Genomic DNA, 14,668 nt, shown 5'->3' with positions numbered 1-14,668 from the left:
GTTTGTGGCAGCCCTCTTTGTAGTGGCCAGAAACTGGAAACTGAGTATTATAAATATTATGGAATATTATTGTTCTATAAGAAATGACCAGGAGGGTGATTTCAAAAAAGCCTGGAGAGACTTACATGAACTGATGCTGAGTGAAATGAACAGGACCAGAAGATCATTATATACTTCATCAACAATACTATATGATGATCAATTCTGATGGATGTGGCCCTTTTCAACAATGAGATGAATCAAATTAGTTCCAATAGAGCAGTAATGAACTGAACCTGCTACACTCAAGGAAAGAACTCTGGGAGATGACTATGAACCACTACATAGAATTCCCAATCACTCTATTTTTGTCGGCCTGCATTTTTTATTTCCTTCACAGGCTAATTTTACACTATTTCAAAGTCTGACTCTTTTTATACAGCAAAAAACTGTTTGAACATGTATACATATATTATATTTAACTTATACTTTAACATATTTAACATGTATTAGTCAACCTGCCATCTGGGGAAGGGGTAGGGAGAAGGAGGGAAAAAGTTGGAAGAAAAGGATTTGCAACTGTCAATGCTGAAAAATTACCTATGCATATATCTTGTAAATAAAAAGCTATAATAATAATAAAAAAAAGAAATAAGGTTGCCCACTATTGTTAGAATCCTTACAAGGTGTTAAGTCACTAGAATTGATAGAAACAATGCTTATGTTTACACTTTTAAGAGTTCACACATTAGCTCACACATTAGTTCACAAGTTTGGGAGATTCACAAGTCAGGATTCAGTATGAGATTCACAAGTTTACACCTCCCACAAACCCACTCTCTCAGAGGAGGAATCAACCTTTGGGTTCACACCTGTAAGAAATCATATATAAGGAGCTTCTGGAATCAATTGAGAGGAGTATAACCAAGATTCAGAGAGAGCTGGAGGCTGAAGCTGGCAGACAAGCTGCAAGAGCTCTTAGAACCAAGGAGGGAGATAGGCCTCTAAAAAACTAACTGAGCTATTTTGGAAGAGACAATAAGGACTGTTACTTTAATACCTGGCTGCATTTGAGGTGATTATTACTTGGAACTGAAACTAAGGCTGCCTCCAGAAGCCCCCCAAGAAACCGGCTCCTAGAGAACGATCATATTCTAGAAAAGAAGAGAACAGCACACACTATCACTATCACTATTCAATATTGTATTAAAAATGCTAATTTTGACAATAAGAGAAGAAAAAGAGATGAAAGGAATTAGAGTAGGTAATGAGGAAACCAAATTATCACTCTTTGCAGATAATAAGATGGAGGGAAGGAAGGGAAAATTTGGAACACAAGTATTTGCAAGGGTCAGTGTTGAAAAATTACCCATGCATATGTTCTGTCAATAAAAAGCTATAATAATAAAAAAAGGTGTTCTTTCCCCAAGAGGAAAAAGGCTTATAAAAAGGAAAGGAGAAATTGACTGGAAGCTGAGAGGTGAGGTATTGGCATTGAGCAGCTCAAATGGGAAGAAGCTACTTCTCTCTGTCAGGAAAAGCTACTTTAAAAGAAAGTCTTTGTAGATCTATTTTTATTTTATGCCTAGGTTATCATTCATTTGATATATGGAGATCAGATTGACCCTTATGTTTCCTTATTGTCTAACTCTCAAACTGGAAGATTTACCCCAAAGTGAAAATCTACCCAGAATGAAGATTATTTTTATTGTTTCCCTTTACCTAATTTCTTTATCCTCCTAAAGATCGGAGGAAGAAGCCCTGAAACTGAGAGCAGCATCTTTAATAACAGGATATTGCTGATGGACCACACACCATACTCCCTGAGTCAGATCCTTCGTGAGCAAGCATTTGGCTGGTCTACACTCCCCTCGACTCCCCCTTCCCTGCACTTTCCCCCACCCTCAACATAGACACATTCTTAGTCATTTGCAGGAAGTTTTAACTCTTTGATGAGGAGTTCTTAGCAGTGGCCAGAATGAAAGTGATTTTACATTGGGCAGGTCAAACCTCATAGACAGCTGTCTTCCTAAATATTTATTGAAGAATTGCAGGTGGCTATTATTTTCCCCAAGATCCTTTCCACTCCTCTTCTCCTTTCAAACAGTGACTTGAAATTCTATTGTCAAATATTTCTCTTTCAGTTCCAAGCTTTGATCCCAATAAATTCAAGAAGGGGTGAGAACATGTTTGGGAGGAGGAGAAGTTGGACAGAGCAATTAAAAAGGACAAAGGGCTCCAATACAAAGATAGTAGACAGGAAAGCAAAAATTTCTCCAGCTTCTCAATTTTTGTTAGGGCAATCTTGCCTTTGGGAATTTTTACTGAATTGAGAGTTAATTTTGCCTCTGAAAAGCCTTGTCTAATTAAGGTCATATCTAGGACAGAAAAAAAAGCTATCTGTTAACAGATTTTCATAGCAGTATTTATGCTTAATTGTGAAAAAGGGGAAAAAATGGCCCAAATTGGAAGCAATGTAAATGTCTCACATTTGGTGAATAAATAAAATGTAATACATTAATGTAATAGTAATGTAATAAAATACTACAATGAAATTATAATAATGCAATTATATAAATAATACAAAGTATAGTTCATATATAGACTCTAGAATCATCCCACAATGCTTACTCCCACTGATGCTCAATTCACCAATAAACATTTATTAAGTACCTTCTATCTGCCAATAACTGTGCTAAGTAATGGGGTTAAAAAAAGAAGCAAAAGACAGTTCATGCTTGTAAAGAGCTTACCATCTAACAAGGCAGACAACATGCAAACAAATATACAAAGTGAACTATATTCAGGATAAAGAAGAAATAATTAATTGAGGGAAAGCTCTAGAATTCATGGGGATTGGGAAATCAGTCTGACAAATTAGTCCCTATTTGCCTGGCTAGCTGCATCACTCCCTCAAGATAAACCTTAAAAAGGCTTTAGGAATATTCTTTTCATTATCAAAACATACTTTTTTTAAAAACTTTTAATTTTCTTTTTTTTTTTTTTGGTCTGTATTTTCTTTCATAATATGAGTAATAGGTGTGACTGCACACATATTTTGTTGCTGATGATGATGATTTATTTCACTTGTGTCTAATTTTCTGTGACCCCATCTGGAGTCTTCTTGGCAAAGATACTGGAATGATTTACAATATCCTTCTCAAGCTTTTTATTTATTTTATTTTTTTTTTACAGGTGAGGAACTGAAGCAAATTAGATTACATGATTAAGGTCAAGCAGTTAGTAAGTATCTGAGGTCAGATTTGAAGTTGGGGCTCTCCTGCTTCCAGGACTGGCACTCTAGCCACTGTACTACCTAGCTGTCCTAGCTTCATATATATAATCTATATGAAATTGCTTGATTTCTTAATGAGGGAATAGAGAAGGGAAAGAATTTGGAAGAAAAAAATTTTAAATGAATATAAAATTTTTAAAAGGACTATCTTTTAAAATACTGTAGCTCATGAGTCCCCAATAGTGTTCCCCCCCACAATGATTTTCAGTTGATATTAATCAATTAAGCAATTCAGAAAGCATTCAGAAAGGAGCATTCATTACTATTGCTATTAATAACAATAGATAACATTTATATAGCACTTTAGATGGGTTAACTCATTTGATTCTCATAATATCCCTCTAAAAGGGATATTATTATTATCACATATTACAGAGGAGGAAATTAGGGCTTGTCCAGGATCACACAGCTAATAAGTGTCTGAGAGCATGTGAACTCAGGATTTCTTGACTTTAAGTCCCATACTCTTTGTACAAAAATTTTCATTAATTGATATTAATTTTTAATTAAATCCTTACAAAAAGAATAAAACTACATATACAAAAAATATTATGAAAAAAATTGGATTGATATTTGGATTATAAGAACGTTTCAATATTAGAAAAACAATTAGTAAAATCATATGAACAGTGTTATCCACCCTCGAATTCACATAATCAGTTTAATAGGTTACAGGAAAAAATCTTTAACCAAATACAGTATTGACTTATATAACAATTCCTAAAAAGCATAGGCATGGAAGAACCCTCTCACCTCATGACCCACAGATTCAAAGGATAAAATTGAGTGGTTTTGATCAGATGTTTTTCTTTGTTACAAAAGAGAAATAGACTTAGAATAAGGAGGTTAAAGGATAATCTTTTTCCAGAAATAACTGCAATGTAAAGGCAAAAGATGATAAACCCAATTAGTTGTTCTTTAATTAAAAAAAAAAAAAAAAAATGTATTCCAAACATGGAGTGAGTAACTGAAAAAGATTTCAGAATGCTTTTTTTTTTTTGTGGTGTGGATGACTATGGCAAGATCTGACCCTGGAATCAGGAAGATATGGATTCAAATTCTGCCCCTGAGTCATACTGCCTCATTAACTTGGACATGGCACTTTTACCTCTCAAAGTTTTGGGCAATTCTCCAAGACTATAAGTTGTAGGGTGAATACCGACCTACACTGGTAGAGAAAATTTCCTCATCTGGTAGTTCCCAATCAAAATGAAATAACATATTAAGTTCCTATCCTTTCATTCATTAAGATGAATTAAGTTGCATATGTATAGCCATTAAGGAAGTTCAATTATATTGGTATTCATTATTATTTTTAAAATAAGACACAATTTTTTTTTTCAGAGGAAACAAAGGATACATGTGGATGGTGCCTTTAATGGACATTCTTGATTCCTCAAATTTCAAGTTCCCCTCCTCCCAGGGTATCTTTGATTGAACTGCTTTGGCTTTATTTTATATTTATTTTAAATATGTATATAAATATTCCACAAAATTATATTAGAAATAGAATATTTATAGAATATTCTAAAATATTTGCAAAGAAATAGAATACAGAGACTGTTTAGGTTGGCATTTTATATATTTAAGAAATATTTATAAATATTCTACATATTTATACTAGAAATATTTATATAAAATATAATATTTATAGAATATTTTAAAATATTGAGAAAGAAATAGAATATGTAGGACATTTTCTATAAGAAAATTTATAAATATTATGAACATTTATATTTATTTTATATCTGTTCAAAAGACATATGTGTATATGTATATTAAACATGTAAAGAACAAACATTGGTATAGATAATTTCACAACTATATATAAGTATATATGTGTGTTTATATATTAACCTATATATTCATCTACTTATTTGTTGATTTGTTTCTTTATTATTTCCTTTATTATAATGTAGTAGTCACTTAATAAATTATTGATTTATTAGTTAGAGGTTTCCACACAGATGGTTTGCACAATTTGAAACCAAGAAAGGATTTCTCATTTGGTCTTTGTAGTCCTGCTATCTTTTCCATAATTCTTCAAAATATGGTCAATTTATATACATACATACATATATATAAATATATATAAAACTAGGTGGCCAGTGATTAGAGGCCAGGCCTATAATCAGGAAGACCTGAATCCAAATCCAGCTTCAGACATTTACTAGCTAGATGACCTTGGACAAGCCACTTTACCCCATTTGCCTCAGTTTCCTCATCTGTAAAATAAGCTGGAGAAGGAAATAGCAAAACACTCCACTATCTTTTGCCAAGAAAATTCCAAATAAAGTCACAAATAGTTATGACTGAAAAATAACTAAACCAAAGTAACAATAAAGCTGTACTCTCACCATCCCCTCATTTCTTTCAAATTGTTATTTACCTCTGAATCTAGGATAATGATAATACAGAAAGATAGTCCAAGGATCTTAACCTATCTGCTCTCTAGAAGAATCTTGGGAAGCAACAGCTCTGACCAAGTAGGAAGTCACATCAGAATAGAAAGGCTGAGAATTGACTGCCTTGTAGGGACCTGGAGGCAATTGGAGGCTACCACTAAAGCTGGGCTGGATGGTCATTGTGCAGGTGAGCAGCGTTAGCTTAAAACTGACAATGTTTCCATGAGGTGATTCAGTGGCTGGGACAGCTGGAGCAGCAGCTGCCTTGGTGGTCAGTTCCAAGCAGCTGACTGTGGTAGAGATTGTGAATGTCAGAGATGCAGAGACAAGTACAACGCTCAAGTGGAGATGAGAACTGAGCAGCAGAGAATGGCAGCCCAACATCTGCCCAGCTGTTGGGGTTGGGGACAGACCATTTCTCTCAAGCCTTTGTGTGCTTTTCTTTGACACAAACAAAAAACAGACTTGGGAGGTTTGACATGTGTACCTCTCCTTCATTAGCTCCTTTCCCTGGATTATGTGTGTGGAAGTGGTAGGACTGGGGAGGGAGACAGGGAATGTATTTTAGTGACGACCCATAATTCAAAAGAACCGAGATCAAACAGGAGAAAGTTTGGGAAAGTGGAAGAAAGGAAAAGGAATAAGCATTTGCTGAGAAGCAACTGTATGTGTCAAGCTCTTTACAAATAGTGTTCATTTGATCTTCACAATAACTCTGGGGTGTAGGTGCCATGATTATCCTCAGTTTTCATTTGATTACTTATCTAATAAGTGCCTGAGGCTGAATTTGAGCAGATCTTCCCCATCCACTGAACTATTAACCTGTCTGTTCCCCTAACTGGTTGGAGGTAAAAGGTTCCATGTGAGAAGAGCCCTTAATATTTTTCCTTTCATTTTCACAAGTTCAAAAAATATATGGCTAGGGTATATTGAGCCTCTATGTTCTGCAAATGTAAAAGTGGGAAATATTGACTGAAAGAAGAGATTCCAAGTGTAAGGTGGGTGGCTCAAAAGCAAAAGAGTTCATGGTTGTGGTATTTTGGGCAATATTGTCTATCATCCCCTGACTAAATCGGAACCCCCTCCATGGTGGATTTAAATACCATAGAACAAGAATATAAGAGCTATCTAGAGATTTGTAGGGTCTATGCCCTCTGGCGGTCAGTATGAATAGTGCATCCTTTAGGAAGTTCATACTTGAGTTTAGGAAAGACATGAGGTAGTTATTGAACTGGTAATTCAAGGAGGATCCCTCTTCATGAAAGATATTGCACTCCTTCAATGGATAATTGAAAGGCACTTTGTCTTTCAACAGACAACTGGCAAGCAGCACACCTGCTGATTTGTTCTGTCATCATTAGTGGGGTTCTCCCTACATTCTGGTATAACATGTCACATAAGGTATAATATGTTTCCAAGTATCATATATATCACAAAAATTGGATGATGATTATCAGCAACTTTCAAGATCAAAAACAGCATTTAAATTTGGATCTTTAGAACTGGAAGGGACTGTAGAGATCATTTAGTCTGACTTTTTTCCAAAGAAGAAATTTGAAGTCTAGATAAGAAAAGCAATTTTCCCAAGACTCCTAGGTCTACAAGGAGACTACTAGACCTGAGACTGGATTCTGGGTCTCATGACTTCTAGTTAGCCATTTCCTGAATTTGGGTTCAAATAAAGCACACTTGCCAAAGTATGTCCCATTGTTATGTAATTGAATCTATTCAGTGAGAATTGAAAAGAATATAAGTAGGTTGATTCATAGGCAAAGTTGATATATATACAATGGCTCCCCGAGGCCCTGAAAGATGCTTTAAGTAAAGGAACTATACTGAGTATAATAGTATTGCACTTTGCTGAGATCAACCCTTCTCTCCCTCAGTCTGAACAGGAAAACTGAAATAGAAACAGCTGAGAGAAAAAGGTGAGTCAGAAGCTTTCAGCTGTCAACAAGGGGAAAAGGCACATTCTCCACTCCAATACTCAAGACCTTCAGTGATTTCATTTTGACTAAACCTTGCTACCTTATCACAAAGGGCCAGCTTAAGGTAAGGCAATAATAATTCCAAGAGCTCTTGTCAGTGTTAAACAGAGCTTGCTTTGAGCTCCCACACGGTGGATTTCTTCCCTTTGATTCACATTTTAAGGCAAAGCCTCTGCCTTCCTGGAATTCTTAATAAAACTCCAAATCTCTTGGCTATAACTGTCAAGGACCACAATTTTCCCTCACAGCAAGAACTCTGTTTTCACTAGACTGGTATGCACTTGTTTCTGTACTCACAGAGTGTCCTGTAAGTACTGTCTCTTGCTTTCCCAGCCAGATTATGCATTCCCCTCCATGGGAACTAGCCCAGAACCGCCAGGGCTCCAACCTCCAACTTTGCCTGATGATGCTCTCCCCCTACTCTTTCTCCCAGAGGCCAGTGGTCATCAAGTCCTTTGCAATGCTGACCACACAGGCTGCTACCTTTCCTCCCTATCTCACTCTCTCCATGGTAAATAAAAATTTACTTTCCCCTTCTGCCCTTGTTTCTCCCATTCTACTGATTCTCTTTTGTGAAAAGATCACTGAATATAGAGGACCTCAGTTCCAATTGTGTTTCTTCTGTTTATTAATTGTATAACTTAAGACAAATCACTCTACTTCTCTGGGTCTCAGTTTCTTTATCAGTAAAACCAATCACTTGTCAAACATTTATCAAATGCCTACCAAGTATCAGGCATTTTGCTAAGATGCTGATGGTACAAAGACAAAAATGAAACATGAGGGGGCCATGATGACATCCAAAGTCCATCTTCTAAATGTCTATATCAATGATATTAGCTTTCTTCCTCCCACATTTCTCCCATCTTTTGAAACCTAGAATCCTCCTAAAGAAACCATATCCCTAGGCACTCCATTTAAGATTGGCTGCTCATCCTTTCCCATTCCCAGCACACAGAGCTAGAAGGAATTGACATACTCTTTGTTCCTCAGGACCACTTTCAATCCTTGACTTTCCTACCACTTAATATTAACAAAAATTATTTTCATTTAAAAAATTACTTATTATAGTCTTATATGGATTTCTGAATCATATTCCTTAATGTTCTCTCCAAATGTTCTCATGGATTATAGATTTAGAACTGGAAGGAACCTTAGAAACTATCTTGTAACTCCTATTCAGCTATCCCCTAGATTTCTGCTCAAAAAGTACACTTTCAAAAGAGAGTATGTCCAATTGCTAATGATAGATTTGGAGTGGAGAGGAACTTTAGAGATAACTGTGAGCAAATCATCTTTCATTTTTTTTCTTTTACATCAGCACTTAGAACTATGCTTGGAACATAGTAAATGAATCTATTTATTCCTATCCCATTTATTTTAAACTCATACATATATAAAATCATCCAAATCTCAATACTTACCCCAACCACCTGATTCTTCATTCCCATCTCCCCTCAATTCTCCCATCCCAAAGTCTCAAACTAACTCCATCCAGTCTTACTATGTTCTCTGGAACACCTGTTCCATAGGCAATAAATTTACCTTAAACTTAAGTATTTTTCCTCTTCATTCTTCTCTCTTACTGAAACTTGACTTCTGATTACACAGTTTCCCTGGCCAGTCTATCCTGTACTGATTGAACTTCCATTCATTTTTTTTGACTCACTAGTTGAAATGGAAAACTTAGAAATACTCCTTGCTTCCTTCCAACTTTTCCTTCTACCTTCATCACTCAGGAATCTCTGAGTGTTCAGAATCTCTTGAGGTCCATATTATACTTATCTACCAGTTAATCAAATCCTGATATTACTGTCTACAGATTCCATCATTTCCCTTCCTTCCTCAGTGAGTTTGATACTTTTCTTTCAATCTTTCTCTCCTTCCCAACTCTTACTCCCATAGTAGGAGATGTCAACATGAAGTTGATTCTGCTACAAATACCTTAAATACTCAAATACTTAAACTACTCATCTCCCATGGTCATACATAAAGATGGTCATACCTTTAATCTTGCCATTATCCACAAATGTACCACCTCTGTTTACAAAAAAATTGAAATCTCTTTAGTTGACCTGCAATCTATTGCCTTTTTACTTCTCCCTCTTCCTTCTTTTGGGAATATCCCATTTCAGGTGTTAAAAACACCTGTTAAACCTGTTAAAAACAGGTTTCAGGGGGACCAGTTAAGTGTTATTTTAATAGTCTTTCTTGAAAGACTAACTTGGCTATAATATTTGAGAGAAACTTGAGACATTCTGAAAGAATTGAGTATAATTTTTATCTTGTGAAAAATATATGCACAGTGCAGAAGAAATTCTGAAGAGGCTTCTTGGAAGACTTGAATAGCTGTACTGAGAGAGCTAGAGTGGAACTGTGGTTTCCTTGTCCATGAAGAAATCAGCACATCTGTTACACATAAAGATGCCAATCCTAAAACCTACTACATGTGCAATAATTTGTATTTGAATTCAGCATTAACTTCTTTCAATTAATAAGAATTTATTTTCTCTTCTTCCTAGGGTTTTCCCATTAAGGGAAAAAAGGAAAAAAAAACTTTCATAATCAATATTCATAGCCAAGCAAATACCCATATTGGTAGTATCCCCCCAAAAAAGTTTTTCAGTTAGCATATTTAGTACTTTAGTACTTTCTCTGGACATAGGAAGCATTCTTCTTCTCAGTTCTCTAGAATTATGGTTAGTTATTCTTTGCATCAGAATACTTACGTCTTTCAAAGTTATTGGTTTTTACCATGTCGTTATTGTAGAAAATGATCTGGTTCTGTTTACTTCACTCTGGATTAGTTCACACAAGTCTTACCACATTTCTCTGAAATGATCCCCTTCATTATTTTTTGTAGCATAATAGTATTTCATTCCATTTCTATCTCATAATATGCTAAGCCCTTCTCCAGTTTAATGGCTATCTTCTCACTTTCCAATTTTTTAAAAATACTTTGCAAATAAAGTGCTGGCCTTGGTATCAAGAAGTCCTAAATTTAAATCTTGCCTCAGACTCTGTTACCCAAAGGATAGTTATGTTACCTAGGCAAATCACTTAATCTCATTAAATTTATGTGTAAAATTATAATGTAAAACATAAAAAAAGTAAAATGCACCTCCCCTTCACCGGGTTGTTGTGAGGATCAAGTTAGATAACTTTTGTAAAGTACTCCACAAACTTTAAAGCACTATGAAAGTGCTTTCTTACTTTGCCACTCTTTAGAGTAAAAGCCTATTAGCAGTATTTCTGGATCAAAAATTATGCATAGTTTAGTGACTTTGAAAGCCGAGTTTTAAATTGCTTTCCAGAATGGCTAGATCAATTCACAACTCTACCAACAATGCACTGATATACTTGAATTCAATAGTGGATATCATTCAAATGTGTTGTTTTCATAATTTAAATTATATACTACAAATAGTCATTTAATAAATATTTTTTAAGTGCCTACCTTAAACAAGGCACTGGAGATACAAGTGGAGATACAATTGTCCCAGTTCTCAAGTAGTTCACTTTCTACTGAGAAAGACAATTTCTCTCCTACATCCCAGTTTGACATTACCATCTACTTACTTTACTTATCCTCCTGACTAAGCCATAGGTAGACAGTAGGTGGACAGTATTGACCCTGATCAGGGTCGATAGAGCACCAGGCACAGAGTTGGGAAGACTTGATTTCAAATCCAGCCTCAGACAACTACTAGCTCTGTGGCTTTAAGAAAGTCACTTAAACCTGTTTACCTCAGTTTCCTCATCTGTAAAATGAGCTGGAGAAGGGAATGGCAAATCATTTCCATTTCTTCATCAACTAAACCCCAATGTGTTTACAGTCAAGTTTGAAATGACTCTGCCACAATCCTATACATGCTTAAAACTCAGCATTTCCAAAAAACTCATTCTATTTTCCCCAAAATCCATTCTAGTTTTCTCAGATTTGGAGTCTTTCTTGACTTTTCATTCTTCCTTAGCCTCTACATCCAATCAGTTGCTAATTATTGTCAAACCCAAACCCACCTTAACAAAATCTCTCCCTTTTTTCTTTTCACCTAGTCATCATTCTGGTTCTGGCTTTCATCATGTCTAACCTAGACTATAAAAATAGCCTCTTAATTGGTCTTTATACTTACAGCTTTCCCCCACTCTAGCCCAGCCTCCACTCAGCTATCAATATAATATTCCTAAAACACAGATTGTACTGTTACCCCATCACCTAAAAATAATCAATGGCTCCCTATAGTCTGTAGGATAAAATACAAAATCCTGGGCCTGGCATTTTAAACCCTCCACAATCTGTTTCCTCTATACCTTTCCAGTTTCATTACTTATTACTTCCCTTCACATACTTTCCATTAGAGTCAAATATACTGCCAGCTGTTTCTCATAATCATTGTTCCATCTCCCACTTCTTTGCCTTCACATAAATGATTCCCGCCCCATGTCTGGAATGCATTCCATTCTCACCTCCACCTTGCTGAATTCCTAGCTTCCTTCAGAAGTTGTATTCAGTCTCTTTAACAAGACCTTTCCTGAAGTCTCCACTTTAAGAACCCTCTCCCTCTTGAAATAAGTTTGTATTTTCTCACATGCACATTTTGTAATTCTTCTCCTCAGTAGAATGTAAATAAATTCCTTAGGGCAGGAACTATTTTGCTTTTGTTTTTGAATTGTGGCACCTACTATAGGATCCTTGACATTATAGATGATTAATAATTGTTTGTTGAATTGATCTGCTCACAAATTTTAAAAAATGCTAGAAAGGACAAAATATTGTGAACCAACCCTAATTTCTACAAATAGCAAATCCCTCAAGGACTTCCTTTTATCAAAAACACCTTTTGAATGATTTTAGCCTAGTAGAGCCATGATAACCCATTGATTAAAATCTAGGGTGCCCCAAAGGTACAATCCTAAAAGATTAGAATCCCCATCATTGATGTGTGGAAGGATATATTCAATCACCTGAGGAAACTTTGCCCACACCCCCCCCCCCCCTTATATCTGATAATTGACCAACACCAAAGAGAACTAATGGAAACCTTCAACATGACTCCTGTAGTTATGTAGAAACATGGTTATCCTTTTTCCAAGATATTCTCCCCCTGCTTTTTAACAGCTGTTTCTCTGGCATTTAGGTTCATTATTTTGCTTTAGACTTTTTTTTTCTAGAACAGAGACTCAATTAACAGTTTATGAATTGGGTTGCTAATTTTTCCAAGGCTCTTAAGTTTATGGGGGCAGAGAGGTTTTTCCCCCAGCTTGGTGTTGAAGTTTGAGATTTTTCCTTGTTTTTGCATACCCATGGTAGGAGTTTATGGTCCCCAGCAGGCAATTTCACAGTCCCATCTCAGAATCAATTGTGGTTTGGAAAGAATCTCTGGCATCTTTCATGTCATCCCTTGAATGTTATGAGCGATGGGCTGTTTCTTCGTTTCCTTGGCTATGGGTCACCTTGTAGAAAGATTAGCCTTCTAGCAACACACATTAGAGAGTACCTCTCTTCTGACGTTTCTTGTCCTTTGCCGTCTCTACCCCGATAATGGAATTGATGTGAACAAGAGGCATCCAGGAAGATGGCAGCAGCTGATTTCCTGCTGGTGACTAGTGATCAATCAGGCAGCAGTTAAAACTTCGCCAGTGGTTAATGAACAGCTAATGAGTTGTTGTTGTTGGGTAGCATCTGTTAAAAGAAAACCAATATTTGGTGCGGTGAGGCCATTTGACCTTGGAAAGAAATCAAATGGGGGAGGAGGAGGACACTAACTCAATAGAGATGTCAGAAGAAAGGTTAGAAATCCTGATTTCTGGAACTATTTTCTGGTTTCCTTATAAGACCGTGCACTTTTTCCATAAACCTAAGGCAATTATTTTATTTAAAGAGGTGAGATGTGAATTTGAGCATCTTATTTCCACTTTCTGACCTTCAGAATCCTCATAGCTAAAATAAAGGGATTAGACTTAGTGGCTCCTAATGTCTCTTCAACTCATTCAATAATCCTGTGTCAGCAGGGGAGGCAAAGATCCAGAGGTTCTGAAAGAGAAGATCTCAGCTTTGGAGGACATGAAGATATAAACCCAAGGAGCCTTCTGAGTTCTAGGCTTCAAAATGTCCTTGTTTCTGTTGTGAGATTAGACTGCTCAGCCAAATTCATACTTATTGTACCCCATGTACTAACTTATGTAGAATATAGATAATAGATAAAATGTGTCTTCTAGGCTGAGGAGAATATAACAGAAGCAATATTGAATGATAGCCTGAGGAGTGGCAAGGTCAGGAGAATGTTTTTTAAGGCTAGGGAACATCTTAATATATTTAAAGGAATTAATGTAGTACAAAGAAGAGACAGACAGAAACAGAAGGAGAAACTGAGGGACAAAGAGATTGAGATGGAGACAGACCTTTCAAGAGAAGACACACAATCACCAACTCTTGACTCTTACAGACCATTTTATCTTTGCTTTCTGTGACATAAGTGAATGTAGACTTGGATCCAGAACTTCTGTCTATCAGGGTAGGAAAACACAGAGAAACATTCTTGTAGAAGAACTGAAATGGGGACTAGAACTCAAATGTAAGACAAAATTCAGATAAGAGAAGGAAGGGAAGTTGTTTCACAAAGGAAGAAAAGGATAAATGCAATGACAGAGGCAGAAAAGTATAAGACATGGCCAAGATATGATTATTTCAGTGAGAGTAAAGGTTCAGATAAGAAATTGTGGGGAAATGAGGCAGCATGACATATAGAGGGCCAGTCTTAGGATCAAGAAAGCCTGGATAGAATCTTAATTTCAGACATATATTAGCTATGTGAACATGTCATTTAGGCTCTCAGGGCTAACAGTTCTTCAAGACCATAAGTGCCCCATGCCAATGAAATCGCATGTCCAGAGCATCATCCCTTTTCTTGTTCCTTCCTCAAAGGCTAGAATAGTGCTTCAAATTACATGGTACAGGACTTTAATATCCAAGATAAAAGTTTTAGAAGGAAGGAAGGAAA

At 36.1% G+C, this 14,668-nt stretch overlaps 1 long non-coding RNA gene across 1 annotated transcript in view; it reads right to left on the bottom strand.

Moving 5' to 3' along the window:
• LOC111718604 overlaps positions 1-13,344 on the bottom strand; it is a 34,311-nt gene extending 20,967 nt beyond the window's left edge. The window contains exon 1 of the long non-coding RNA XR_004231870.1: positions 12,970-13,344. This is a non-coding gene — a long non-coding RNA (uncharacterized LOC111718604). The remainder of the gene's footprint in view (positions 1-12,969) is intronic.
• Positions 13,345-14,668: the final 1,324 nt, after the last annotated feature.

This window comes from Sarcophilus harrisii, chromosome 2, assembly GCF_902635505.1.
Source record: "Sarcophilus harrisii chromosome 2, mSarHar1.11, whole genome shotgun sequence".
NCBI lineage: Eukaryota > Metazoa > Chordata > Mammalia > Dasyuromorphia > Dasyuridae > Sarcophilus > Sarcophilus harrisii.
Note: the sequence above shows the minus strand (reverse complement) of the source record. Positions and strands in the feature narration are given on the sequence as shown.